Source organism: Etheostoma cragini, chromosome 12 (genome assembly GCF_013103735.1).
Source record: "Etheostoma cragini isolate CJK2018 chromosome 12, CSU_Ecrag_1.0, whole genome shotgun sequence".
NCBI lineage: Eukaryota > Metazoa > Chordata > Actinopteri > Perciformes > Percidae > Etheostoma > Etheostoma cragini.
In genome coordinates, this window is record NC_048418.1 from 14823970 (window position 1) to 14850946 (window position 26977).

The following is a 26977-nucleotide window of genomic DNA, read 5'->3' on the forward strand; positions in this document are numbered from 1 at the left end:
AACTTTCAGATATAACTCATCTCTCAGCCAGTGCAAGTACGTGATATTTCAGTGTGTTTATTTAGTCTGCTGTTCATCCTCAAAGTTTCCTTACGCATGGCTGACAAAGTAAAACACACCAGGTCCACAGCAAAAGAAGAGAAAAAAATCTTGCCATTCAATTAGTTCTTTTGTTCAGTTTTGCTTATTGTCTGCAGATTGAAAAAAAATCTATATTTTACACAAGAAATCATAGACATTGTATTCAGTTATGATTTAGAGTAATAGAGCAAACACTGAAAATGATCAATATTTTGTGCCATCATATTGATAAAACTGATGTCATATAATCTTGTTACATAATATGATTACTTACAAATGTTTGTTTTAATAACAAAATGTTACTGTAAATAAAGGTGAATAAATGTGTTGGCATTTTCTTACTAGGCGCTTGTGCATACATCATTGTGTATGCGTGTGTGTGTGTGTGTGTGTGTGTGTGTGTGGGTTTGTCTTCCATGCATGTCTGTAAGAATGAGTGAAAGAGAGAGTGAGAGGTCGGTGCGGTTGAATTTACGAGTGTGTAATGAAGCATCTCTGACGCAGACAGACTAAACAGAGACTCTGTCAACACACGCACACACACACACACACACACACACACAGGTCTGTCCTGTTCCTGCATTGAGAAGACGTCATGACAGTCCAAAGGAAAAACTGACGACAATAAAGGATATGTGTACCTGTTGTCCGCTGCATAGATACTACACACCAATCTTAAAATGTCAAAAACAGAAGTTAGAATACAGTAAGTAAATCTTTTCTATATATACAGCGTCTGGACGGGCTCAGCTGTCTGTAGTCTCTTTCCACACAAAACACCTTATATCCTAGACCCTCACGCACAATGAGGAAACAACTTTAAGGAGGTATCTCTCTTTCAGGACAAGCATGCATTAGCCTATATGTCAGATGTACAGAACACATACACAAGAAAACATAAGTAAAATAACAATGTGGAAAAATAAAATGACAATTTAGCTAGAGGGTCATAATACATGTAAGAGTTTTTTCTTTTGAACTACCCTTTATATTACTGTGGTATAATAATTAATACTTGTTGCTTAGGACCTTTGGTCAATAACTGAGTTTCTTGCCTGGGTTGACCCTCAGAAAGCATGCTGTTTTTGCTCTGTTTCTCATAAGCTCCGACAAAAGTGGGAGTTTTCTGTTCAGTAAGACCAACCTACAATACCTGTAAGTATTGTCGGGAGTCAGGTGACTCTGTATTGTGCTTGTTGATATGGGAGATTGGGCTTGGATGAGGTTCTTCGCTCCCCCCTCTTCAGCTCTGTTTTGACTAGCATGCCATCTCTCTGACTACCAGTGAAACGCCAACATCCATGGAGTGGATTCTGAGCATACCAGGAAAGAGATGCCTTTGAAAGGACAGATGTTCCTGGGTTTAACCTGCCTCCTATCCAAACCACTACCCTCCTTCCATTGTATATTTGTTCTCCCTCTATAAATAACTAGCCGGTGAAGCATAGAAAAATGTAACTGATGCAGCTGACCTCCAGTCCAGGCCTCTAATCTTTAAAAGTGAAAGGAAAAAAGTTGGTTGATACAGTCATGGTAAATGGGTTTGAGCGAGGGGACACAGTGAACACACCCATTTTTGTCCACATAAGGACTAGTCTCGGTGTCTGGACTGGCTCAGCTGTCTTATGTAACAGTAGTGTAGAGTTCTGGCAGATGAGGCGTGATGTACTCGAGCCAGTTCAGCCACATTATCCAAAAAGATACTGGCCATATTCACGAGGGAATATACACTTATTTGATGGTCTCTTTAAAATTTCACTATTGAAAATGAAGTGTGGGCGCTTGACTATCTCAACGTGGGTGGTGGAGGACAAATTAGCCATAATTTTCCGTCTTTCACGTACCAACTTCTTGTATCTTTAATTCATTTTAAATTATCAAATTTAAAACAAAAATGTCTTGTGGGTAAAAAAAACCCTGTGGTCTAAATTCTTCATATCAAATTCAAAAGAAAATTCATTTTTCAACGTTTGTGAGTGTTTGCCCGTTTGCTGTTGCTGTAGCTGCACTACTGAATGGGTGATTGTTCGAGGGCCCTTGTGACGACTCTCCTGGGGCCCATCAATTCACAGAGGCTCCTGGAACATCAGGTCATGGCTAACCAGGCTCTAAAGCTGCAGTCTGGCCTCAGTGCGCTGATTTTGCCACAGAGCTCACAGGACCTCCAGGGCGCACAGCTGGGTCCCTTAAAAAAGCCCAGCTGAATGGTTTTAGAAACACTGCATCTCCTCTTACCTTGCAGTCTCTACTCACTCACACTAAAATCTAGCACAGCAAAGATATCAGATACTGTGTTTTTACTTGATATGTTCATATTTGCTTGCCAAAGCCCCTGGAAACCATATTAACGTCTGCATTCCATTATTTAACCAAAAGGCCTCCTCAGTTAAAGAAATTGTCCAAAATTTCCATTATCCCCTCTCTCCTTCCCCCTTTTTTCTCTACAGCCTTATTTTTCTCTTTCCCGCATGCTCACACAGCTTAATTTTCTCTTTGTCCCCTCCAGCGCTTCTTTCGTGTCGTATCAATTACAGCTGACCACCAGTCAGGTGGGTCTGCGGGACATTTTAGATCATGGAGGGGCAGCCAGCTTGCTCAGCGCCTCAAGCCTGCTCCCAGACTCCAGTCCCAGGTCCTGCTGAGGCCTTGTCCCAGGCAGGGCAGAGAGACACCTGGCCAAACCGCAGAAACACTTCCAGCTGCAGACTGCCTGATGTTCACCACGGAGAGAATCCAGGCCAAAGGTGGAGGAGCTCACCGAGAACTATACTTCACTACCATAGACATTTCTCTGAATTTTGTGTTTATTTTAACCACATTACCAAGCATTTGCCCATCTGTTAAGGTTCAGTAATGTTTGCCATCTTTATTAATTTCCGGAGCAAAGCTTTTTGTTGTCAAAATGTTTACACTGTGTAACAATTAAAAGTCTCCTTGCTGGGAAACAAAGCAGAGCATCAGGACAGTGTGCATCTCAAAGCTGCCTTTTCTCTCCAACCAGTTGATATGAAAGGCCACATTATGTCTGAGATTAGAGGCAATTACACGCAATAAGTGCACAATTACACAATAAGTGCGCTTTAAGACCTTTGTTTGCCAACATGACAGGAGGGAGCAGGGCTGTAATTTGATGAGGGGGCAGCGCGAGTGAGAAACTCTCCATGGCAAGCTCCCAGCGGAGAAAGGCAAAGAGAAGCCTTTGTCCGTAGCGTGGTCATGGCTGTTGGGCTAAAATCGACAAGGTTTCATTTCCAGGATTGGTCCGTTGCTGACGGAAAATTACGCCGGATGTCCCTCATCCCGTCACCTTCCTTTTTCTTTGTATCGGCATTCTAAACTCCGGTGGATTAATGAGGACTATGGAAAACTGCACCTCATATGTCTGCAGGGTAAATCCAGACAGCTAGCTAGACTCTCTGTCCAACATGAGGTTTATCTTGCAATACTAAAAAAAGTTGAAGCGATTGAACGTACACATGTCCAACCAAAACAAATTCCTTCCCGAGGCTATTTTGCAGAGGCTTAGCCCTGGCACAAGACGGAGAAACGGTGCCTCTGCAAAAAAGCCTCGGGAAGGAACTTGTTTAAGTTGCGTTTGGTTTAAAGAAATGCCAGTAAACCAGAGCAGGTTTTCCTCCTATCCAGGATGTTGTGTGGACTAGGCAGACCTTCCTCCGCAGCGCTGTGGAGGAAGGTCTGGCAATGTGAGACTAGAGGTTGAGGAAGATTAACTCAACTGGGATTAATTCATTAGCAAAAGTGTATTTATCCCCATTATTTATCAGATGTCTTGTGTGACTACTGTTTATGGCTAAGAAGTAAGTTTGAATAGATGTTGATAGCCTCAAAGGAAATACTTTCATCTTGGCCTTTTGTTCCAGATGACAGCTTCAAAGCGGCTCTGTATTGTTTCAGCATTTATATTAATTCAAATGGCACAATTGTGTCGGTTCATTCAAATGTCACAAATACTGTAAACACATGATTTAGCCTGAACCTGCGGTCAAACAAAAGCACCGCGCCAAATCTTCAAGAGGTGACATCTCCTCTAGTCAGGCTAGGTGCATTGTTCGAACACACTGCGAGTTTTCAGGACAGGAAACAAGCAGCTTGTTCCAGCCCGACCGGCAGAATGGAGCACGTCTTTATTTGAGGGAAGTCATTCCGTTGATATATAAAACACCAAAGCAAGGTTTCCTTCCCCCTCACTTTCCTGGTGCTATCCCCTTCAAAAGGACACGGTCCTTTATACTGGGCTCACATGCACACATGGGACCAGAAGAAAAACAAACAGAGGCCATTTAAATATCAACCAACCTGCCTCCTGTTTGAATGGATTAGCTACCGCGCAGCTCGGCCCGGGCTCGTCCAGCATGCTGGTGTATACGTGCTCAGCCCTCTGAGCCACGGATGTGCACCAAGCTGGGGAACAAGAGGAAAAACAAATCTTTGGGGTGTTAATTTCTGCAGCTGTAATGTTAAATAAATACAATGTATGTGGGTGTTATGCCTCTTAACTAAGGACCAAAATGTTCCCGTAGCACATTTTGAGTATTAAAAACCTTTGTTTAGACAAAATTGAACAGCAAGACATTTGAAGAGTTGGCCTTCCTTTGTTAATTAGAAAAATGCTTTAGAAGAAAAACATCTTCATATCTCTTAATATAATGTATCAAAAAAGTATTGCTCAAAGTTCAAGATACAACTTATTGTCATTCTCGCCAAAGACATTACTCAGTACACACTACGTATAACGCTACGGAAACAACAGATACGCAGATATCAATCAAAGATGTAAAAAGACAGTATAGTGCAGTAGCCTGAAGTAGTCCTTGTTGAATAAATTGCAATAAATGATTAGTGCCGTCAACACATACTGTATAAGGAATGTGTCTCCTTTTAATTTAAAAACAACAGCATGTATGATGGATAAATATGTACATTAATAATAAGATATGAAGAGAGATATAAGAGAAGATGTAAATATGGCAGCAGTGCAGCTGGTGCTACTATTATCAGCCATTGTTTCAGTTTCAGTACCAAAACTCAAGTATACTATAGTATAGTATACTATAGGCAACAAAGATTATTGATGTCAAAACATTTCAAACAATACCACGTTATACTCTTCTCCCACTGCTGTCTTGTTCTCCTTAGCCACAATTTCCCCATGTGTGTGAAGGGTGTGTGAACGGAGGAAGAGGACCACCTATTAAAGTGAAATCTTAGGAGTGATGGATGAGAGCTTGTTGACGGGGAGCCGAGTAGCACGCACCCCAGGGAAGGTGGATGATGAACAAGGAGGATGGGGGGGGGGAGTTCACTAAATCCCCACTCACACCTCTCGCTGTGGGTGAAGGGGATGGAGACCTCCCATGCTGTCTGACTTAGAAACTTGATTAATTCAATCCTCCAAAGTACTTTAAACTTTTGCCTGTTTTTCATCAAATCTTTTACCTTCATCTACAATGTTTCAGTTGAAAAATATGCACCTTCAAGAAGTAGTTAAAAATTAAAAATGAGTTACTTTACTTCTGACAATTCCAGTGTAGAGCGGTAACTATTTCACGTTACGTCACGTTTCATGTTACGTTTTTTCGAAACACTTAGATGAAAGCAAGCAATACTTCAAGATATGTAATGCTGAGCGGATTGGTCAGCACTCAGCTGACCCATTTAAAAGCAAATCCTAAACTAATATCCCAACATTTAGACTTCTCAGGTGCATTGTAATGTTTTGCTGAATGTCAAGCTATATTGAACATCCTGACAGAGGCAGTTTTTCAGCCAAGTCATGAAGAGCTTTTGTGTGGGTATCTAAAGCTATTGGCTATACTTTTCTCTGAAGACATCTTTCTGGGTTAAAGAGCACTGCCCAAAATCCTTATTGAACTCCTCTTACGGTGTCGGATTCTATCTTGGACAAAAACAATACAGCAGGACCCGAGATATTGCACGCATCTTCATCTTTGCCAAAACTTGGTGTATTATTTACCCACAATGCAACTCAGTGTGTTATGCCAGTAGTGGCCAGAGTAGCCAATTAGCCATTAGCCATTAGCCTTAAGCAGAGATGAGGGTTACAGAGATCTTGTGAGATCATGTCTTTCTAACTCCACATGATCAAACCAAAATAATCTGCGTAGACCCTACATGGACCCGCGATGTTTCTGTCCAAGCCCAACCCAAGCCATGGCAGCGGTTCTGGGCCAGACCTGAATTTCCACAGATTTTTCAGTTTTTAAGATAAATTCAGAAGATGGCGGTCACAAGACATGCCATACATTATTCCTGACATTCAAAACCGATTCAAAACTGGGGGCATCTTGAGAACCTTGTGGGTTTGGCCCAGTCAGATTCTTAATCCGAGTGAGTTTAAGAGCTCTACTCCACACCCCCAGTTCTTTTTCTCAATTTCAAAAGTTTGATTTTCAGCCGGAACCGACTCTGACTCAAGTGACATCACTTTTATCAAATTATTATGTGTCACTCCCTTGCATTTGCATTTAAACACATCTTACTTTCTACATAAGTATGTGTGGTGCCACAAATAAACAATTACATGAAGGACATGTCAAAATGGCTCAAAAATACTTTTCAAAACAAGTGCGACGTGAGTTTAACATGTAAACAGTGAAATCCGTAAATAATGCTGGTGCTTTCATCTGGAATACCAATCCAAATCTGACTTGCACAGATTTGAGCCATTTTTGTTAAAATAATGAAAAACTGATGATGTATTTAAACTGTACAAATGATGGGAGTCTGGGCTGGTGCTTATTATAGTAGGGATGACAAAGAAGAATATGTGCTCAAACAAATACATCAAAAACCAAATCACCAAAGAGGCAAATGGAGAGGCTGCAGAACTTGTGGTTAAACGCCTGGTGTGTGGAGGAATTACTGCTGTAGTAGTTTGCCTTTAACTGTCAGGAAATGACCCATAATCTGCAAGCGTTTGACTGCTGCAGCATTCCTGTGAAATGACACAAGTTGAGGTAGATTAGGGGTTGGGTAATTAGCTCATTAGTCAACATAAACACATGGCAGGGCTCCCCCATTTCTACACACCCTACCCCCCTCTCACCGCCCACAGCTGGTGGCAAAAGTAAGTTCTCACAAATGAATCCACACACACATAGATGCATACCTGAGCTAACGCATATACAGACATGCACACTGCACCCAGACCACTTCATCATTAATCCAATTCCTTTCTTCTGGACTTTTTTCCATGCTTTTTTTCTGGCCTCATTATCTCTTCTGTTCTGCTTTGCTCCAGACAAGCCACTCTTTCATATTGTAGCCCTGGGGGCTGAGGGCCAGCCACTTTTCACCAGCACCTTGCAGCTTATCAGAGCACTTTATCAGCCTGGGGAAAAGAGATGTGGGTTTAAGCTCCTCACTTTTCTGCTCTGCAGCTCAGAAAACCAACAGACTGTCAGCAAACAAGTATTTGTAACTTGGGCTCAGAAACGTGTGCCTTGTGACAAAGAGAAAAGCTTCAGGGGGTCAGTGTGGGGTTCAGTGTGTGTGCATGAAAAATACAGGACATCCTTTGTGCAGTGAGGTATGTTGGTCCCCACACAGATTGTCCTGTTGCTCAGGGGACAGATGCTGAATACTGGAACCCTGACAGCCTCTCACACCTCCTAAGCTATAGCTTTCTCTTCCACTTAATTTTCCCTCTTCAGCACACCCCTGGAGATCAGCATAATGCTCTCTTTCATCAACACATCACAAACCATATGAAATATTTTGCAAACTTTATCAAAAAGGTGTTGAAAATTTAAACAATTTTGAGTGTCACCTCCACTATGTTGATAAAAACCTGCAGAGAGAATGTCGCTTTTGAGTTTCAACACCATTTTAGCACCTTGAATTTCGGTCACACGCAACTTTTCCTTTCAGAACAGGACTGGCTGTGTTTGCCTAAATGCCTTGGGAAACAGAAGGCCTGTTTGATGGTGTTTAGTGATTGATATGAATGGCCATTTGTGGAGCTTTTCACTGTACAGAGCTTGTTGTAAGGCCAGGCCACTCGGGGAGCAGTGCACCTTGGTCACATGATGCTTGACAGGGCATAGGTGGAACAAACTGACGAAAGAGAAGAAGGGGAAATGGATGAATGAAGGGAGAGAGAAACTACTGTACAAGGAATTAATCAGCTTTGGCTTGCTACAGAGACAAATTGGTAGATCGGAGCTTGTGTTTGGACACAGTCACTTAATAGGAAGACATTCAACGGATCCATCCATCATCGCCTGGAGAGACAGTACTCACAGCGATGGAACACACATCATTTTCTGGGTAATTTAAAAAGGAAAAACACACTCTCCTCAATTTAGCTACGTCCTTTAAGTTGCAGTAAGAGTTGGACTGTTTTAAGGTGGGTTTGACCGTATGGGCATGTGTGTGTTATGCTTGACACATTGTGCAACTTTAGCTTCAGGTGCAATGACGCCATGTTGTTTTCCAGAAATCCCAGTCATGGGTGAAGAGTAAACGTGCAGAGGCACAGTTCCTGCGTTGCATTGGTTGAGTAGCATTACATAAGAGCCAGAAGAAGTGGAAAGACAAAAATGTCTATCCTGATATTGATGCGCTTATTTCCAAACACTCCCTAAATGGTATTTTTAATTACTACTTTTATTGGTGCATTTTTGAGTTTCTGGGGTCTTTTATTCATTGGTGAATGCACTGAGCAAGTCGTCTACATAGCAACATGACTTTATCTACAAATTATATAGACACAAGCTGAGAAAACCAGTTCTAATTGGAGCATAAGCATTTTGTTTTTATTTTTTAACTATAAACTATTGATATGTTTTGGTGTACAGTCTTAGAATGAAAGATGCACAGGAATGAGTTGGGATAAAATAATGGAACTTTTTCACTATAATTATACTACTATAAATAATAGACTGTATTGAAGTTTTGTTTCTTAAATTTTTCTGTTAAATCTGTCTTTTCAAATTGTGTTTTTAAAACATTGTATGTTTTTAAAACATTGAACTAATTGAAGAAAACCAATTTAACTAACTGTACTTTACTATAATAAAGATGTGTCCATATTTATAGGCATCTGTGTCATTTTCTGTTTGGGTTCCTGACAGCTTTGTGCTATGTTGAATTGACGAAATGGTAAGTCTGACTTATAAATGAGTTCATGGGGAATATAAAGGAAACCATGCATGTGGGATAAGGAGAGAGAGCACCAGATAGGGAGAGAGAGAAAAAGAGAGAGAGAGAGAGAGAGAGAGAGAGAGAGAGAGTTATACTATACATATACTGTGTGATGAAGACTTACATTTTCTCTGGAAGTCAGATTAAATGGACATAAATTGACTTGTTTCTTCTCATTTCTAATTCATCTATATTGATATTAATGGCACGAGCAAGAACAGCAAACCGGCTGCGAGGAACGCTACCATTGACAGTGATTGGTGAGGGAAAGTGCCACACCTTGATTCTTGGCAGCGGGCCATGGCCTTTGCAGGCTTGATGAATCACATTGACACCCAAGCTATCTTAATGACTGTGTCTATCGGCCCATCTCACCTCTCCTTCCTCCCTTTTCCCAGCCCTTGGCCTTGTTTCTGCATCCTCCCACTGTTAAAATATCAAGAGCTGATTTTTTGTCATTATGTGTGTGTGTGTGTGTTTTGGTACCAGATGGGAGTAGGCTTTTACTGAACCACCTTACAATTTGCAGTCAAGCTTGATTTAAGAGCACAAGAAGTGATCTTTTATTGACAGACAATGTCAGCAGTGGTTGATGACTCATTAGGAGAGAGGAGGAAAATATGGGCTATGCCATGTTGTCCGAGAAACCAATATGATACAAATAAAGACACACCTAACTTAAAGTGCACCATGATGGGAACAGACGCTTTAAATGCTGTCGTCTATTTTAAGAATATTAATTACCTTTAGCACCTTTTTTTCCTTGTTGTCTAAAGGTGGCATTCCTGTGTTTTATTACTATGACCGACGTGTGTTGAAATTAGATGTGTGCCAGCACAGAAGGTTAAATAGACAGCGCAGAGTGAGTAAGTATCTCGCTGTGTGACCTGATCCTTGGTGGTGAGCAGTTGGCATCCTGGAGTCTCATTTCCTGGTTTTTAAGAGGGCATCCTTCCTTCTTTGACTCCAACTTCCTCTGCTCTATAACACCCATTGTGCACAGCTTTGCTTCACAGGTTCTCCCAGTTCGTATTAAAAGGTGCTTCAAGTAGCCTTTTGACTTGGGCTTTAGTTTGTACAGGACAAATGGCCACTAACTGCAGCCGTTGTCAACACTTGTCCCGAGACACATCAGGCCGAGAGACGACATTAACCTTAGCTTTAAAGGACAAATCTCACATTCATCAGTCAGTGAAAACTTGTGTCCTCGTTGGGATGGTTTGTTGATGTTTAGTCTTTTTTCTCTCTTCCAAATGGACCAAAAACGATGATGACTAACTGATAGAGGACCAAGACTGTTTTTTTGTGAACGCAAATATTATTTTAATGATTGTAACAAGGGCAAACGTGTTGTTACAGGTATTGGGAAAACTCATGTTAACGAAAACAACTTTGTGTGTGGGAGTATGTCACATAGTTAATACTGTACACAGAGGTTTAGCACCAAAGGTGGAAAAAGGTAAGGACGTTTGGGGTACTTGATGGACACATGGTCTGTATTTATGAAATCTGAACATGAGAACAATTTGATCTGCAACAATTTTTGACATTGTCCATTTTCAACAATTCCAGCTCTTCAAACGTGTGTGTAAAATGCATGTGATTACACCTAATATATACAGGATATATGCAGTATATGATCCAGAAATGACTGATGAATATTAGGACTGGCTTAAATTCACGTAGCAATTTTTGCAGTGTTCAGTCAAGTAGCTTATCTAATAACAGCCTCCTCGCTGTCATTAGCCAAAACCAAGACGAATGTTTGAGACGGTTAAGAGAGGGGCAGGCTGGGAACTTTATCCCACTGTTCTAATATTTCTACCCACAGTTAAACCTCAGCCCCAGTCTACCATTGGCTGTCTCACATGAACACCAATTAGGCGTGATGCAGGACAGAAATAAAGGCCGCCACGAGGAGCATTTGTTTTTTCTCCTCTTCTCAACGTCAGAGCGGGTAACTGGTGTGCGGTCCCAGTATTCTAGTCGTAATAGTAGCTCAGTGTTCCGGGAACTCTGGGATAAAAAGTGAAAAAAACAAGGCAGTGAGGTTTTCTGGGTAATAACTCCATCTTTCTGTATTGCAGTGCACGAAGGAGGAGGAGCGTCTCTCTCTCTCTCTCTCTCTCTCTCTCTCTCTCTCTCTCTCTCTCTCTCTCTCTCTCTCCCTCTCGCTCTTCTTTTTCATATTTTTTTGTTCTGGCAGGTTCCATAGCCTCTTGTCTACAGAAAGCATACTCTGCACATTCTGCAGACAGGGGTCTTCAGGGAGGAAATAGAGAGGAAATTGTGCAGAAAGTGTAAAAAATCAGTCTCTCCTCTTTCTCTGCCTCTCTCTGTGGCTCACTTCACACAAAGAACGACTCCTTGTTTTTAGTTTACTTCTAATTACTTAGATGTATCTCTCAGGGGGCAAGTTATGTCAAGAAACAACAGAGAAAAACAACATGTGTTGTAATTCCTGCACACATTCTATATATTAAATTGTTTATTGCCATGTTTGTTCTTCTAAAACAACAAATCAGTCATATTTTGAATTATTCAGAGTTATTTCTTCAGTGTAAAACTGCATCAAGACTGCTAAGTGTCTGTCCTTGACGTCTCTAAAAAGATAATATGCAATTAACATTCTCCGCACGGGTGTTAATGCATGATCATCATTTTAAATGTAATACAATGCAAATGCAGCGAGACTAAGACCTTTTGCCATCTCATAGAAAATGTTGTCGGTTTTCTTCATGATCCCAGGCTTCGGCAAGAATGTAGAGAACAAATAGGAAAAGGAAACTTAAGCAGCTTTTTATGATGAGATCTAGGATGAGATCTTGGCAGATTTCATCTTCTACCCCCATTAGACAAATAATGGCAAAGCTCATCTGGCACACCCACTTTGTCACTTTCACACTCCTACATTTTTGTTTCAAGGATGGCTAGGGGAGTCTGCATGCATTTGTTTTCATGCACAGGCCATGTGTGTATTTCTGAATGTGTTTGTTGCAGCAGAGTCAAGATTTAAGAGCCAAAATTGGTGAAGGGGGGGGGGGGGGGGGGGGGGGGGGGGGGGGGGGGGAGAGACTTATGTTCAAGGACTGAGGTTTCAGATGAAGGGTTTGTAAATCTACTCAGGGGGAGCTCATTTGTGCCAGGTGGTCACACATTGGGAGTTGGTACCTAACCTTTACCACATGCTGTCACCTGTTCATGAAGTTACGATGCGGTTTCATTAGGGAAGATTCCCTAGTGTCCAACAGGTTAAGAAAAAGAGACCCGGGAAACATCTGAACCTGTGCAACAAACTAAAGTACTTTCCCCTGAGAAATTAAGTTAATCACATGCCTCTACAGAAACCTTTTCCTCATAGTGTATATTGAATTGTAATCTATGCAAACTTCCTCATCCAAACACAATTAAAGCATCCCTCTGCAGTTTTGAGGCATGCAGTTCTTAGGGTTACAGTACAGGACCTCACTCAGTCTGTTGAGTCTGGTGTTGAAGCAGATGCATCTGCCAATCAGCCACTTCCTTTTCATGCCATACCAAACTAGAAATAGAACTTTGGCCAAACAATCCCCTTGTAATCAAATACTGGGATTTTAGAAAAGGTTATTCATATTTTGTATGCCACCCTGTCAGGACAAATATGTAAGAAGGAAGCTTTTCTTTTTGTTTGGTGCCACCTATGAGGACAACATCAGTAGCATTGTGAGCTTGTGTGACTACTGTGAAGTTGAAAGTGTTGTCACCCTGGTTCTAGGGTTGATGAAGCAAAGACAGAAAAAAAGGCTTCAAAGAAACTTCTAAGTAGTTTTGGCAGTGGGGTGCCCTGCCACAAAAGACCATGTTTGGGATTGAATAAAAAGAAACATGTCACCGGAGGGAAATGTAGTCAGACATGTTCAATGTATCAAAAGAAAAGAACTGATGAATACAAGGAGGACGGAAAGGTTGTAAACTTTCCAGCCTGTGCCGAAGAGGGAAGAGACCCCTGCAGTCTTTGATTATTTAACAACAAAGCCTACTCCAGTTTCTGTAACAGGCTGCATCCTAATAAGAAAATCACACAAACACACACTCATACACACGGAGACAACCTTGTTTCTAAAAACTGAATCACATCTGACTCAAACAATGTGAGAGTTCAAAGGTGCAGCCCAAAATTAGACTGCCTATGATCATGATGGTGTTGGATCTACTTTGTCGTTTTAAACTAAATTCTGTAAAATCAATAGATTTAGATCACAGGACTCACTTTACAGTGCAATTATACAGAGAAACATGTGTAGAGAGGAAGAAGACACAAGATTAAGGAATTAGGCTGTGAAAACTTTGTGTTTAAAGGGGACTTTTAAACAGATTACAGTGTAAGTATTTCTCAATTAATTATTGAGTGCACATTTAATAATTACAGTATTATTATTACTGGATAACAAAGCAGGAAAAATGGGGTAACAGTTTAATATTGCAATGAAATTAGCTAAGATGTCCACATTTCCAATTTTCCACCTCTGCCAGGCGTAAAAGCTTTTGTGCAACATACCGGTATTTTTCCATGAATTTTGACAAGTGTTGTACCTGAGTAGCTAGAAAGCTTTCTTGAAAAGAAACACTGTATTCATTGTTCTTACCACCATCCTTGTGTGTATCCTGTAGACCTGAGAACATGTTGAATGCATTTCCTTCCTCACAAAACATTTGCAAAAGCCAGATTTTTTAGAAAACATTTCTAAACCTGCATTGTTTGCCTCTCTGTACACATCAGCATGGCACGTTGCTTTGTTTTGTGGACTTGTTACTGCCACCAACTGTCAATCAGTGGAATAGCGGCAAACCACAAGCAGGGAATTCTCATAGTGTAAATATTGGTTGATCACAATGCACCTCATTTACTGGGAGATCAGAGGGGAAAACTTTATTGGACAATGTAGCTTCAATGAAGCTTTTTCCCCCTCTTTCCAGACTTTTCTGGCCAGACAAAATTGTCTGCGGCAAATTTCCTGGAACATGGATTAATCTGCGGTGTTGTGCCTTGACTTCGTTGAGCCTGACAGCCGTGGTAATGGAGCGTGTGAATGGTCCAGATTCCACTACAGGTAGAAAACCCCAAGGCCAGGAACTTTTCAGAAACTCAGCTGATTACAAAAAAGGAGAACACTTCCACCGCTGGCTTGGTAAAATAAACAAATATGGCATTGAAACCCATCAGTAGCAAAAGAATCGTGGGCTAGACCTTAGAGGGCACATTATTTTCTTTCTTCAAAGGCAAAAAAAAAGAGTGAGAGAAAGAGTCTACCACGGGGCAGCAAAGACGGAGCTGTTTTCCATGTCAACAAGAGGGCCATTCATCTCTCAGAAGGTGAGCAAATCCGGAGTCTCTTGTCAAATATTCAAGAAGAGGAGGAGTTGTGCTGAGAGTTGTGTTAGAATTTGAGACGTGTTAATCAGGGAGAGGATGTGGGCCTTCTGGCCTGTACCTGATTACCACCAAATGGACCAGCAGCAGCAGCAGCAGCAACAGCTGGGGTCTACAGCAGTGTGAGGGTCGAAGGGGGTGGAGGTGAAGGTGGAGGAGGTGGAGGATAAGACACCACGGAGAGGGTTAAGGGACAAAAAGATTAATTACATGCAGGGACTTTCCACGACATTTCAGACACAGCCTTGTGGTTTACTAGTTGAGACTGACCAGAAAAATAAAGTCTGATTCTTCAGTATCTCTTCGACGCATTATGTGTTCAAGACAAAAAAAAAGAGTTGATTGCTAATTGTGGAGATGGGAATAGCCGACTGTTTAACCTCCTTGTGTTCTTTTTGTGCCATTGTCTGTGGTTGCCCCTCGCAGGTACCCCAGCTTGTCTAACAGAGTGTGTCAGTTCATTTATCCCAGCTGCAGAAGAAGAATGCGTTTTTCTCCGCCTGGATAATTGGTCCTGACAGTGAGAGAGCGAGCCAATGACTGTTAACAGATAATCAAGGATTCTTTTTTTCATATGCGTACAGCACATCACTCAACTCTCCCTGCCAAGTTTAAGTACACGACTCAACATTGTGACATCTCTGATGAATAATATATCGCTCTCTGTGTCTCACTCTCATCTTATGTCTCTCTTGCTCTTGTCAGTTTTACTCCAGCCATCAGCAATGTGGAATTTTTTATGAAAAGTGGTCTCTCTCTTGCATCTCACTATCTACCAACCAGTCAATGTTGGTTTCTTTAAACTATGACTAACCTAAAACCTACATTATTTTTCGATCCGTTGGGGGCATTGCAACTTAACAATTTGCACCCTAAGTTTTGCTTCTGGGCTGTGAAACCAAAACAAAGAGATGAAAGATGCTAAACCTAAAAAGCTGTGGGTTTGTTAATATGAGCTGCATTATAGTTATTTCCAAAATTGAAATGTGTAAATTGGAGTAACCTCCATAGACTAATCAAAAATATTGAAATGTGTAGCTTTCAGACAGTTGTTCTTTCAACATTAACAGGCCAAAACTTATTTCTTTCATCTTTCAATTTTAACTTCTGTTAGTAACGAAAAATAGTATATATGCTGATAACACATTACATTACAGAAATGCTTAGGTGCAGGCATATCTGAGGTCATTTTTAAAGACTGCAAAGTTTAGTTTTTGAGTGTAAAATATCCTGCCATGTGGGCCTACATATTTTACTTGTAAACTAAATGTGAGTGATCCTAAATATGTGTTTTATGATATCTCATACAAAACAAAGGAACATGCAAATTTATGTTGTCAACAGTAACTGATTCATATAGGTGAGTCTGGTTCGTGGATATTTCACACGTGACATTTCATACTTGATATACATACATACAAATGCTAAAATTTTTGAATTTTGCCTGCACACTTTTCACATTGGAAGTGATGAGTTTTTGTTAAAAGTGAGAATTGGATTATTGTTATTGTTTTTTGAACTTTCTCATATCAGTATTGGCCCTAAAATGCTCCAATAAGAACTCTAAGTTATACTAAACTAAATAAAAGTCTCCATTTAAGCCATATAACTTACATACACATACTTAAGTATGTTGACAGATATACCAAATCTTAATTACAAAAAACGGCATCTGTCAATACTGTAGAATGAATTGGTAATATTTCTTAAATTATCGGAGACTGTAGCAATAACTCGTTCTCCTGTTGTTTTTAAAAGCATAATAGTGGGGTTGTTTCTGTGTTCTATGATTACTTGTAAAGCTCACTGAATTATAAAAATATCCTTACAACACAAGTTACGCTTATTTATAATATGGTGTAAATAGAATCTACAGGGAGCCCAAATGAGTGCCTGTGACCTCATGAAGATCAATGTTAGGCTTTCACAGCAAGAGAAGGAAATGTAACAATGTAACAATATGATTGTTTTGCACTTCCTCTAACATGAAAGCCACACAGAAAGTCTATTCTGAGCCATAAAAGGCTCATTTATTGTTTAATTTTAAACCTGTTTATTTATAAAAGGAATATTTAGACTATTTTTTGACTAAATATAAAGTGTGAGGGGCTTGAAAAGGGTACATCTGCTAGGTGCAGATGTTATAAACACACACACACACACACACACACACACACACACACACACACACACACACACACACACACACACGGCATCACACATTACAACTAAAAAGACGATATCACAACATCCGGCTTTGTACTTTGGAACCATAAAGCTACCACCAAAACACCCCCACCTGTGATATGATCCAACATGCGATAACACGTGCCCTTCATATGCTGTGGAGAAGAGTGCAGTGGTTCATTCTGTCATGGCTGCCTGAGGCCAGGTGAACGGTTCCTTCCCTCACTCTTTCCTGTTCTTCTTAAAAGCCAGGCAGGTGAGGCAAGCAAAGCACACTTAAGATAAGTGGATTACATAGCCTGTATCTTAAGCCTTGCAGTGACCGTATCAGTCTGCCGTACAGACACACTGGGGCGTTTTTTTGTACTCACACTAAGGCAGTGGAGGTTGTTGTATAAGGTCCATTAGAGCCCTTTTTTTTTACAAATTATCAACAGTGCAATTTAAGGTTTAGCTCAGTCTAGTTGCTGGTGTTGTTTTCCTCATTCTGTTAATTTAGTTACCATGTTGAATACTTATTTATTAATAAAATGAACCAGAGCGGAGAGTCAGGAGAACTTGAGCAAAATGGCCCAACCAAGTACCAGCGAGGAGGTTAGTGGCCAGGAAGACCAGCCTTCTACATCCCTGGCCGTACCTGGAAGACTGTTTTGAAATAGTTGGGTGCAAAAACAATTCTTTTCAAATGCGCTGCAAACTCTGCGCACCCAAGTCTCACAAGCTGATTGTTTCCAAAACTCGCCGTCTAATTTTAAAAAGCATATTGATAGTATTTTTCCCCCCATTGCATTACTTTTACTTTTATACTTTCAGTAGTTTTGAAACCAGCACTTGTACACTTTTACTTGAGTAAAAAGCTTGAGTTGATACTTCAACTTCTACAGAAGTCTTTTTAAACCCCAGTGTCTATACTTCTACCTGAGTAATGAATGTGAATACTTTTGACACCTCGGAGACAGTCAAACGAGCCGTAGAGCTGAAGGGGGTGCAGAGTCAGAGGATGATTCATGTTGGTTCAGCGTACGATTGACCCATTTCTCACATTTTGTCATTTGATCCATAGCTGTTGTGAAATTATTGGTTATAACAGAATGAATGGACAAACTATTAAATGCTTAATGTAAAATGAGAGTTTTTTAGTGCCGGAGTGAGCAAGGGAGAGAGCAGAATGTAGGGAAAGTAGTGAAGTTTGTTTTGGGAAAGTGTAAGTGACATTCATAGATTCAAAATTTCTGTCCAGAATAATTACTTTCACTGCCACAAGAAAAGCTACATAATTGTTAGGAATGCTTTGGCTTTTCTAAGTACTATTCGATTTATCCTGTCAATGTCCCCTTATGCCTCGCTGCAAAAATGATAAAGTGAGGAAGGGAAGAAGTTTGTTGAGTGAAAAATGTACTTACAGTGCCGAGGTAAAAAAGGCAAGCAATCACACCCACGCCAAATCTGACAGAGCAGATGAAGCTCAATTTACACCGATATTTTATCTTTTTTTTTATTTTTAAGTCATTTTCATATTCCATCCACTGACTTTCACTTTTCTCCACTGAAAGAAAAGAATTCAAACTCTAAGCCAAAGTGAACTAGATGACTGTTGTCTAGCGCTGTCTGCAATATACACAGCCATGCAGTGGCCCTGGCTTCATAAATTAGTAAGACCAGTGTGTGTTGTTTTTGCTATATAAGGCTCTCAGTGAGTAATCATTGAAAAAGCATGCGCTTTTAGTCACAACCTGGGAATTTGGAGATTTTGACAAGACTCTGTACAAAGTCACAGGGCAGGCACCAGTCAGACTGAGACATGGTAGGACCGAGCAATCAGAGACAGAACCATGGTTGTCCTGTAGATTGCTATTCTCGGTTTGTTTTTCTCTGTTCCTGTATAGCCAATTAAATTCAGTCTTTAGAAATCTCAAAGGATAATCAGAGGTGGGTTGTGAAGACTTACATGTACTCTGTAACATGCACTTAAGTAACGTTCTGTACCTACCATTTGTTACTCAAGCACATTTTTTTGAGAAAAAAACGCATCTTTTCTTTGTTACATTGTATTGTATTAATGTTGACAAGAAATTAAAAAGTAACAGTAATAATAAAAATAATAATAATTATAAACAGACAATATGATAACATGACAATACCATAATTTCATTATTATTACCATAAAATACTCAATAAGACACATGTTTAATCAGTTGTGCTAATGCCATACCTCATATGTTTTAAAAAGTATGTTATGATTATGTAAGCTATGACGGCACATGTACCCCTTATAATCCTCTGTAATGCTGAAGTTACTCACTTCCCCAGCCACCACACAAACACCCCCAGAACCAAAATAAATATGTTGATGCCCACTCTGATTTCCACTTGGTATTGTAAAATAACCACTTGAACACCGTATTATACGTTCCCCACCTGTGCAGACAACACAAAGCTTATAATGTGTTGAAGTAATCACTCTCTACATCCCAAACATTTCAGATCCTGTCAAACTTTTCATGATTCTATTTACAGATCAAAATTAAAAGGTGCATAAAGATATATCTACTCAAACATAATGCAAAATGGATGGATGGTATGCATGGCTTTCCTGTACAGATGTGTTATTGAGGGATTGAAAACATGTCCTAGACTTCCCTAATCTGTTATAATAACTACAAGTATGACAGGCATGCATGCGGCCTCCCACACTCTTTTTGTTGTTCTTTATTCCCGTGACGCATGTAAAAAGGGAAAAAATAATACGATAACTTTTTACATCTCAGTCCTTAATTCTCTCCTGTGGCCGAGGCACCCCCATATTTCCACCCCTTCTCTCCCCCCCAAAAGTTTAAAGCCTCTTGCTCAGCTGGGTTCTCCCTTTGTACGGAGAATGTTCAAAGTATTACACTGTCACTAATCATCCATGTTACAACATCTTGAGCAGCGAGGGCTCTCACTCTGACTCCACCAAACCATTATGGTGCCACAGGGTTGAAGGAAGAGTCCACTTTGATCTCTTCAGAGGAGAGCTATGGAGACATCTTTCAGCCGTTCTCCGCTTGTCTCCTCGCTCCCCTCCCTTCTGCTCTCCTCCCCCTTACTCCCTCTGGTGAGAGACTTTAAACAGTAGGCTGGAGGCTGTTATTTTGGGAGGGCTGAGGGCCGAGGGGGTGAGTGAAGAATAATATCTTGTACTCCAGGGCCCGGACGGCTCCCCCAGCCCATCAAACGAGTAACAAATGCAGTTACAGACCCATAAAGAATAAAGGGAGGGGAGAGAAGAAGAACGAGGGCGCAACATTTTTCTGACACAGTTTTACTCCTCTGCTTATTACAAGGAGCAGCTTAAGTTCTCCCTCCTCTCCTCGCTCAGCTCCCCGCCTCCTTTATCATCCATATCTACACATTCCTGCAAGGATGGAGGGGTGCAGGATAGAGGGATGAACTGGGTGAAAGAGTTGACTAGAGAGTGTGCTGCCAACACGAAGGACAGTGGATTGATGCATTACTTTTTTTTTGGTTTATATTTCAATTTCTTTAGCTCTAATGAAGTGTTTTGGTCTTATCTTTTCCTCTTTTGTGTCAACGTTCAACGTGTTATTCCATAATGCTCATGAGACATCTCTTATTAATAATGATAATAAGTTAATTTGATGTATAACCACGTTCATTACCCAAATCACATCAGTTTTTTGTAATAATCCGTTTAAGATCATGATTGAACTGTTCTGCACTGAAGTGGCTCATGGGAAAAATAGATGTTCTGAACGGTTACTGTCCTAGTTGAAATGTGTTTTAATAATGTTCTGGTAATAATTTGGGTTTGCATTAATGTTAACTGGGTTTTAGTTTTGTGTTGCTGATTTGGTTTTCATGATAATGTGCATTTATTGTTGCACCATGAACGAGACCCGGGTGGGGACTGAGGGCTTCTGGGCAGTGAAACAGTTTTCTATCCTTCATACTGGTGCCCACATTAAAACCTGATGGTTTAGTTTCCTGAGTGAAATGATTCTTGCTGTGGAATACACCAGACAGAAATAGTGTGTTGGTTACAATCCATTAATTTGGGAAGTGATATCTTGAGTGATATTTTCTCAGAATCATTATGTAATAAAGAATAAAACAATAGTTATATCACGGAATTAATTCTAATGTAGTTTTAAGCATCCTAATGTTAGATATTGAATATGTCTCTTTGCATGTTTAAAGCTATGGTGCGTAGTTTCATTCTCTTTCCTGAGGAATTCTAAGTAATGATAGCATGTAGCCAAGATGGATGCAAAGGATTAACAACACATGGATTCTTCAGACAAGGTAGGTATCTTCTAAGTTTTCTGCGCGCAAAAGTTGCCAGGGGACACAACTTTCTGAATATAACCATACTGAGAGATACAGAGAGGGTTTTGTGGAGATGATGTTTAAATTGGTAGTCAGGGTGGTGTAGCAACTCAATGTTAGCTCAGGACCTGGAAAAACCAAACTCTGGTCAAGCCAATCGCATCGTGTACAGAGTCGGTGGGCGGGCTTAACACAATGACGGCAGAGGTGCCACGGTGCCGCGTGATTTCCCTGCCACCTGAAAATAAAGAAGGCGATAGTTTAATCTTTCCACTTGCGTTGCTCTGATTGGTTGTAGCGCTCTCCTCTCGCGTGCAGAGGGAATTTGAAAGACAAGTGTTTGTCCCGCCCCACGTGCATTAACATAAAAAAGTTACGCACTAAAGCTTTGACTAAACATGCTTATTTCAGACAATGTGTTTACTAATGATTTTTAGTAAATGTACACTTGATTTGTCTACTGAATCAACTTACCGCTGTGTTAATACAACTTGACTTGTGAAGTTTTATCTTGTTTAAATAAAGTTCAAGGCAACGGGTTTACATGCAAATTTCCAGCAAAGTCAACTCATGTTATTTTGTTGATTTAGGGAGTGATTTTGGACGAACCCAGTGAAAAACAGCAAAAGAGCCATTATTTACAAAATATGGTGATTAAGTTACTTCTTGGGCTTTCCAGTAATTATCAGTTTTCTCTACATTTTCCGTTGCTCAGTAACTATTTTATTAGCGTTACTTTCTTTCTGAATTGAGAAAAGGCTAACATGCCTGGGGCAGTAACCTTCGTACACCAAATGATTGCTCATATACTTCTGTTGTGGTCACAGTTCAGAGCAGAAGTGTTTTTCACTTTTTGTTTCAGTAGTTCCATCATTGTTTGAGGTTCCCTTTCCTTTCCATCCTTCTAGAAACATCCTAACAACAACAATATAAAAACATTTGAGTTAGGTTGCTAGACTATGCAAAGTTGGATTCATTTTGTTGCAGATTTAATATTTTAATACTATGTTGATGAGATTAGTTTTGCCAAAATGGTCTTTAAGGGCAGGCATATAGGACCAATCAATATGGTTTAATCCACTTAAACTCAGTAAAATTGGATGACTTTATTTTCTGGTGTTTAAGCCAAATTGTGCCTTCCCTTTCTGACCCCCTGGAGTTACAACTAGTGACAGCGAAAACCAATAAAGATCATACTGACCCACTAAACATAGTTACATGAATCTCCTGATCATTTTGCATTCCCAGCTCCTCTCTCCCTCTTCATGTCTGCTCACTTATTTCTTCTCCCACCGGTCTAATGAACTACAGTTCACTGACCAGTGAGATGCGGCTGATTAATTCAGAGCCAGATAGGCGGCTCTGTCCCTCTCCATTTCTCTGAGGGGGGGATGGCTGGACATCTCATCCTGTCTCACTCAATTAAACTGAACCCCCAGCCCACACGTTACCTCCCCATCTCACACTAAACACAGCACTAAATCACCAAACTAAAACTGTACACTACAATCGTGTGCATTTAGATAAAATAAAACATGTATTGTTTTTTTCTGTTAAACCAAATCCTAACTGTTCTTTTTCAGGCCGTGCCATCAGACAAGACATTCAAATCAATAGTTAAACGACCAAGAGTCAACTGTTTGAGATGGCAGTTTGTTATCTTAAAGAAATAGTTAAAGCTCTGGAAATGTCTGTTATTGTTCGCTTTCTTGTTGTGGTTGAATGTGAGGATACTGTTTTTCCTACAGTAAACATGAAGCTATATGATGCTAGTGGCTGCTTAGCTTAGCTTAGAATAGCATAAAGATTGTAAACACAGAGACACAGCTAGCCTATCTCTGTCCAAAGGTAACCCATCTTTTTTACCAATCCAAAAAGCTGACTAATTATTATGTTCAGTTTGTTTTTAAAGAATAGACAAAGCCAGTAGCCATTTTTCCCTGCTTCCAGTTATCGCTAAGTTAAGCTAGATGGCTGCTGTCGGTTATATTTATTACACTAATTCTCCCAAGATGTCAAACTACCCCTTTAAAGACGAGAGTGCTATTATAAACAACTAAATCATAAGCACTGTGGGTAGAGGTCAACCAGGGTGGTGGCCTGGGGAGGGACAAATTGTGGAAATTCTGGCCAGAGTCTGTGTAAATATAAAAAACTAAGAATTTAGAGTTCTTATGAAAGGAGATGACCCCAGCGCTATCCAATAGTAAACCTCTAATTCCATAACCAACTGATGCTTTAAGGAGAAAAAACCAAGGAGGTGATTAGGTTTCATATTCTTTGTTGGCTAAATGCACCCCTAACACCAGTGCATGACGGCGGCGATATGAGATGCATCAGACTACAGCATGGTGAAGGGCCTGCGGGGGATCACATTTCCACTCTTCAGACAGTAAAGATCATACGCCACCTACCCTCACTTCAGTCTCATCCATAACAGCCTCTAACTAATTAAAGATGACCAGGAGTGAGATTGCTGGTCTCAGTAAAAGCATTTATTTAGGATTTTTTTGGGCGAGTGCATCATTGACCTGGAGTTGAGATTGAGTCTGTAGGCATGATAAGAATCTGCTGATGAACCAGGATAGCCATGAGAATAACAGCCTCCCTGCTCCTGTGGTATCTCCTCTCAGCCGTGAGTGGTGGTGGGGGTGGAGGGAGGGCGGTCCACTAAGGGGCCTGGGACCTCTCACTCATCCCCCACTCATCCTCTCTGCTAGTGGGTGTTATCGTCATGTGGACATCTCTTTACCTGTGAAATATTATCGCCTGGCTTGTCTCCACACAAGTGCTCTTTCAACAAGGCCTAATAGTTCTCTTGTTTCACTCATGGATGCCATGGCTTGTCTGTTATTTATACTCTGTGTCTGTCCGTCTGACTGTCTGACTGTCTCTCTGTCTTCATGGATATGCATCTGTTACCCACTTGCAGCTCCACCTCCACCCTATTGCTTGGGGAAGGATCCAGCTCCCCCATTTACTGTCAGTAAACTCTGAAAGTCTTTTGTAAAGCGGCTGGCAAGCAGCGAGCAGATGAGGAAACTCTAAACCGTTTATTAGAAGCACTTTGCACCCTTCAAGCAGAGTGGAGCCACTGTAAATTATGACAATAGCAGACCAGGCTGGATCAGGCAAGCCTGATAAGTCAACTGGTTGTGGGATTTTGAGAGGAGTCACGCCTGTGCATGCAATGCTGAGTAAATGATTACTAACCTCAATACCTAGATATGAAGTTTGGTCAAAGTAATGAAATCCACAGATGACCAGTTTATGACATTTCTGGCAACACTTTGTACTTCTTAAAAACTTGGTTGCTGTAAAGTAAAGACATTGGTTATTTGAGGATCATTTATTACAGTTTGGGCTTCTTAGCTTCATACTCACTAATAAAATTGTTAAGAACATTACAACATTGCTACAACAAAAATCTGAAGGGGCAAGAAAAACGGTTTCACCTGATTATATTTGGAGGTTAAAGGAAAAGTGAACACACACAATGAGTAATGTAATTCAACGTTAAACCAGGAAATTGGTCTGTAAAATGATGGATATTTCAGTAATAACTGTGACATTATGTTCTCTCATGCTTGTGTTCTTTGCCTTATTGGACTTTGTTGTGGCAATCTCACCAGTTAACTCTGTGAATGCAGTGTTGGCCAAAACCATAAAAACAAGTTTCAACCAAAGTTAAATAAACAAACCAATGCTGAATTATCCTTTAAGTATGTTTTTCCTTTAAGGTCTCCTTAATTGTTTTACGTTACTCAAAGCAAAAGGGTCTAATTTCTGTGAGGCCCTACTGTCTCTTGTTGTCAGAGCCCATTACATGTGGCTACTACTGACGCACAATGGGCTGAAAGTTCATATATATGTATGCATGTATGTATGTATGTATATATATATATATCTAAATACATATGTACTGTATATATAATGCATGTATATATATATGTGAGGAAACACAGTGGATCTTTACCCTTAAGACCATCCAGTCACATCAGTGTCAGTTTGCTGATGTCAGTCTATTCATCCAGCCCAACCCATATTAAGTGGTGGTGTATTTGTAATCTAAAAAAGAGAAATTTGTAAAAAAAGAGAAAGAACAAGTTGTTCTATTGTTTTAATGTTTCTGTGTTTTCATCAATCATTTTTGTAAGATTTTTGAAAATACAAGTGTGGCTGGAAACATTTTTTCTAATGTAAATGTTGATTTCAAATGTATCCACATCAATCTGGATGTGCACATTTAATTTTTATAAACTGCAATTAGCGCTTACAAACAGAATGAGTCACAGGATGAAGATTAAGAGACTTAATACAGCACCAATTTAACTTTAAGCACATAATTATCTCAATCTGAGAAATACAAGTCTGGAGGGAGAGTATTTTATGAAAAGTTCGGATATTATTACAGCCCAGCTGGGGCCACTTGTGATGCTAGAGTCACCTGCCTGTGGCCTCAGTGGTACTTTACAGCACTTAGTCTCAGTGCAGGGCTGAGGTAACAGCTATGACATCATTGTCTCCAGAAATGCCGGGGAGGTATGGTGCCACACAGTTGCCAGACTTGACATGAGTAAGAAATTACTTCATCCTCTCAGTTTTCGCACAGAGCTTGTTTACCAGTTTAACCCATGGGAGGTGGTCAGCGTGGGGCTGGCACATTTGAGACATTTAATAAATTTAATTTAATTTAATGTAGTAAATGACACCTCTAAGGGATTTTGTGAGCTCTCCCAGGTCTCTACACCTGTATTTTTATTACAACAACTGGTTGTTATAGAAACAGCGAATATGCTGTACGTTAGGAAAATTCTTTCTATAACCAGGGATTTAAATACATATGTACATATATATATTACACAAACAAAACAGTTTTCTTTTATTTTGCAATAAGTGACTGTGTCACTCTACTGCACTGCCACTTTTAGAAAACAGTACTAAAAAAATAATCAACACTTCTAATTATCAATGCAAATTATTTTTATTATAGGCTTATTTAAATATGACCACTAGCTGAGAAGAAGCAAACAAGCACCACCAACCAGTAGAGGAAAGAGCTAAAAGGTTTCGTCTGGGCTAATCTATAACAAGGCTTTTAAAAACACTGGTGGCAAAGTGTTATGTCAGTGATATAGTACACATAGGTCTACTGTAGTGTATATTTGTTATCCAAACACATGAATGTTATTTGCTTAAGTTTTATTTTGTACATAAATGTTGATGCAAAATGGCATTTTTCGGTACATGTAAGTTCTTTTCATTGTTAACATTCTTATCTTGCTAACAGTATTTAAATTAATTTTGGAATTGTGGGTGATTAAAATGTGACTGAGATTGAAATCAAAGTAATTTACTGTGTGACTGCCTGAAGTTTAGTAGTGTTGCTTTTGGCAGATTGAAAACAGCAAATGATCCGTGTCTTTTCTCTAATTTCTTACCTCCAAATCACCAATCATGATATTGCCAGTAATTCTCTTTATTCCAGCAGGACTCACATACACTGTTAATTATCCTTAGGTCCACTCAGACAAATGTACACTCATTGCAACTAACAGCAAACTCCTCAACTGAAGCCTAATTATTTTTAGGCACCATGTCAACTGCAAATAATGGTCTTTTAATATAATATCCCCTGCTTTGTGAAGATGAATAAGGCTCAATGTATAATGCGGTGAGAACCCACGCTTCTGTTTCTGTGTCTGGATAATTAAATAGATATAAAACACAGGTTTATGCTACTCAACGCAGAAGGTCCAGGGTTCGAGACTTCATGCATGCCCCCCC

The 26977-nt window shown here is 40.1% G+C and overlaps 1 long non-coding RNA gene across 1 annotated transcript in view; it reads right to left on the reverse strand.

The window, feature by feature from the left end:
- LOC117954416 overlaps nt 1-26977 on the reverse strand; it is a 305368-nt gene that overhangs the window by 241381 nt on the left and 37010 nt on the right. The window contains exon 2 of the long non-coding RNA XR_004658818.1: nt 9603-9607. This is a non-coding gene — a long non-coding RNA (uncharacterized LOC117954416). The remainder of the gene's footprint in view (nt 1-9602; nt 9608-26977) is intronic.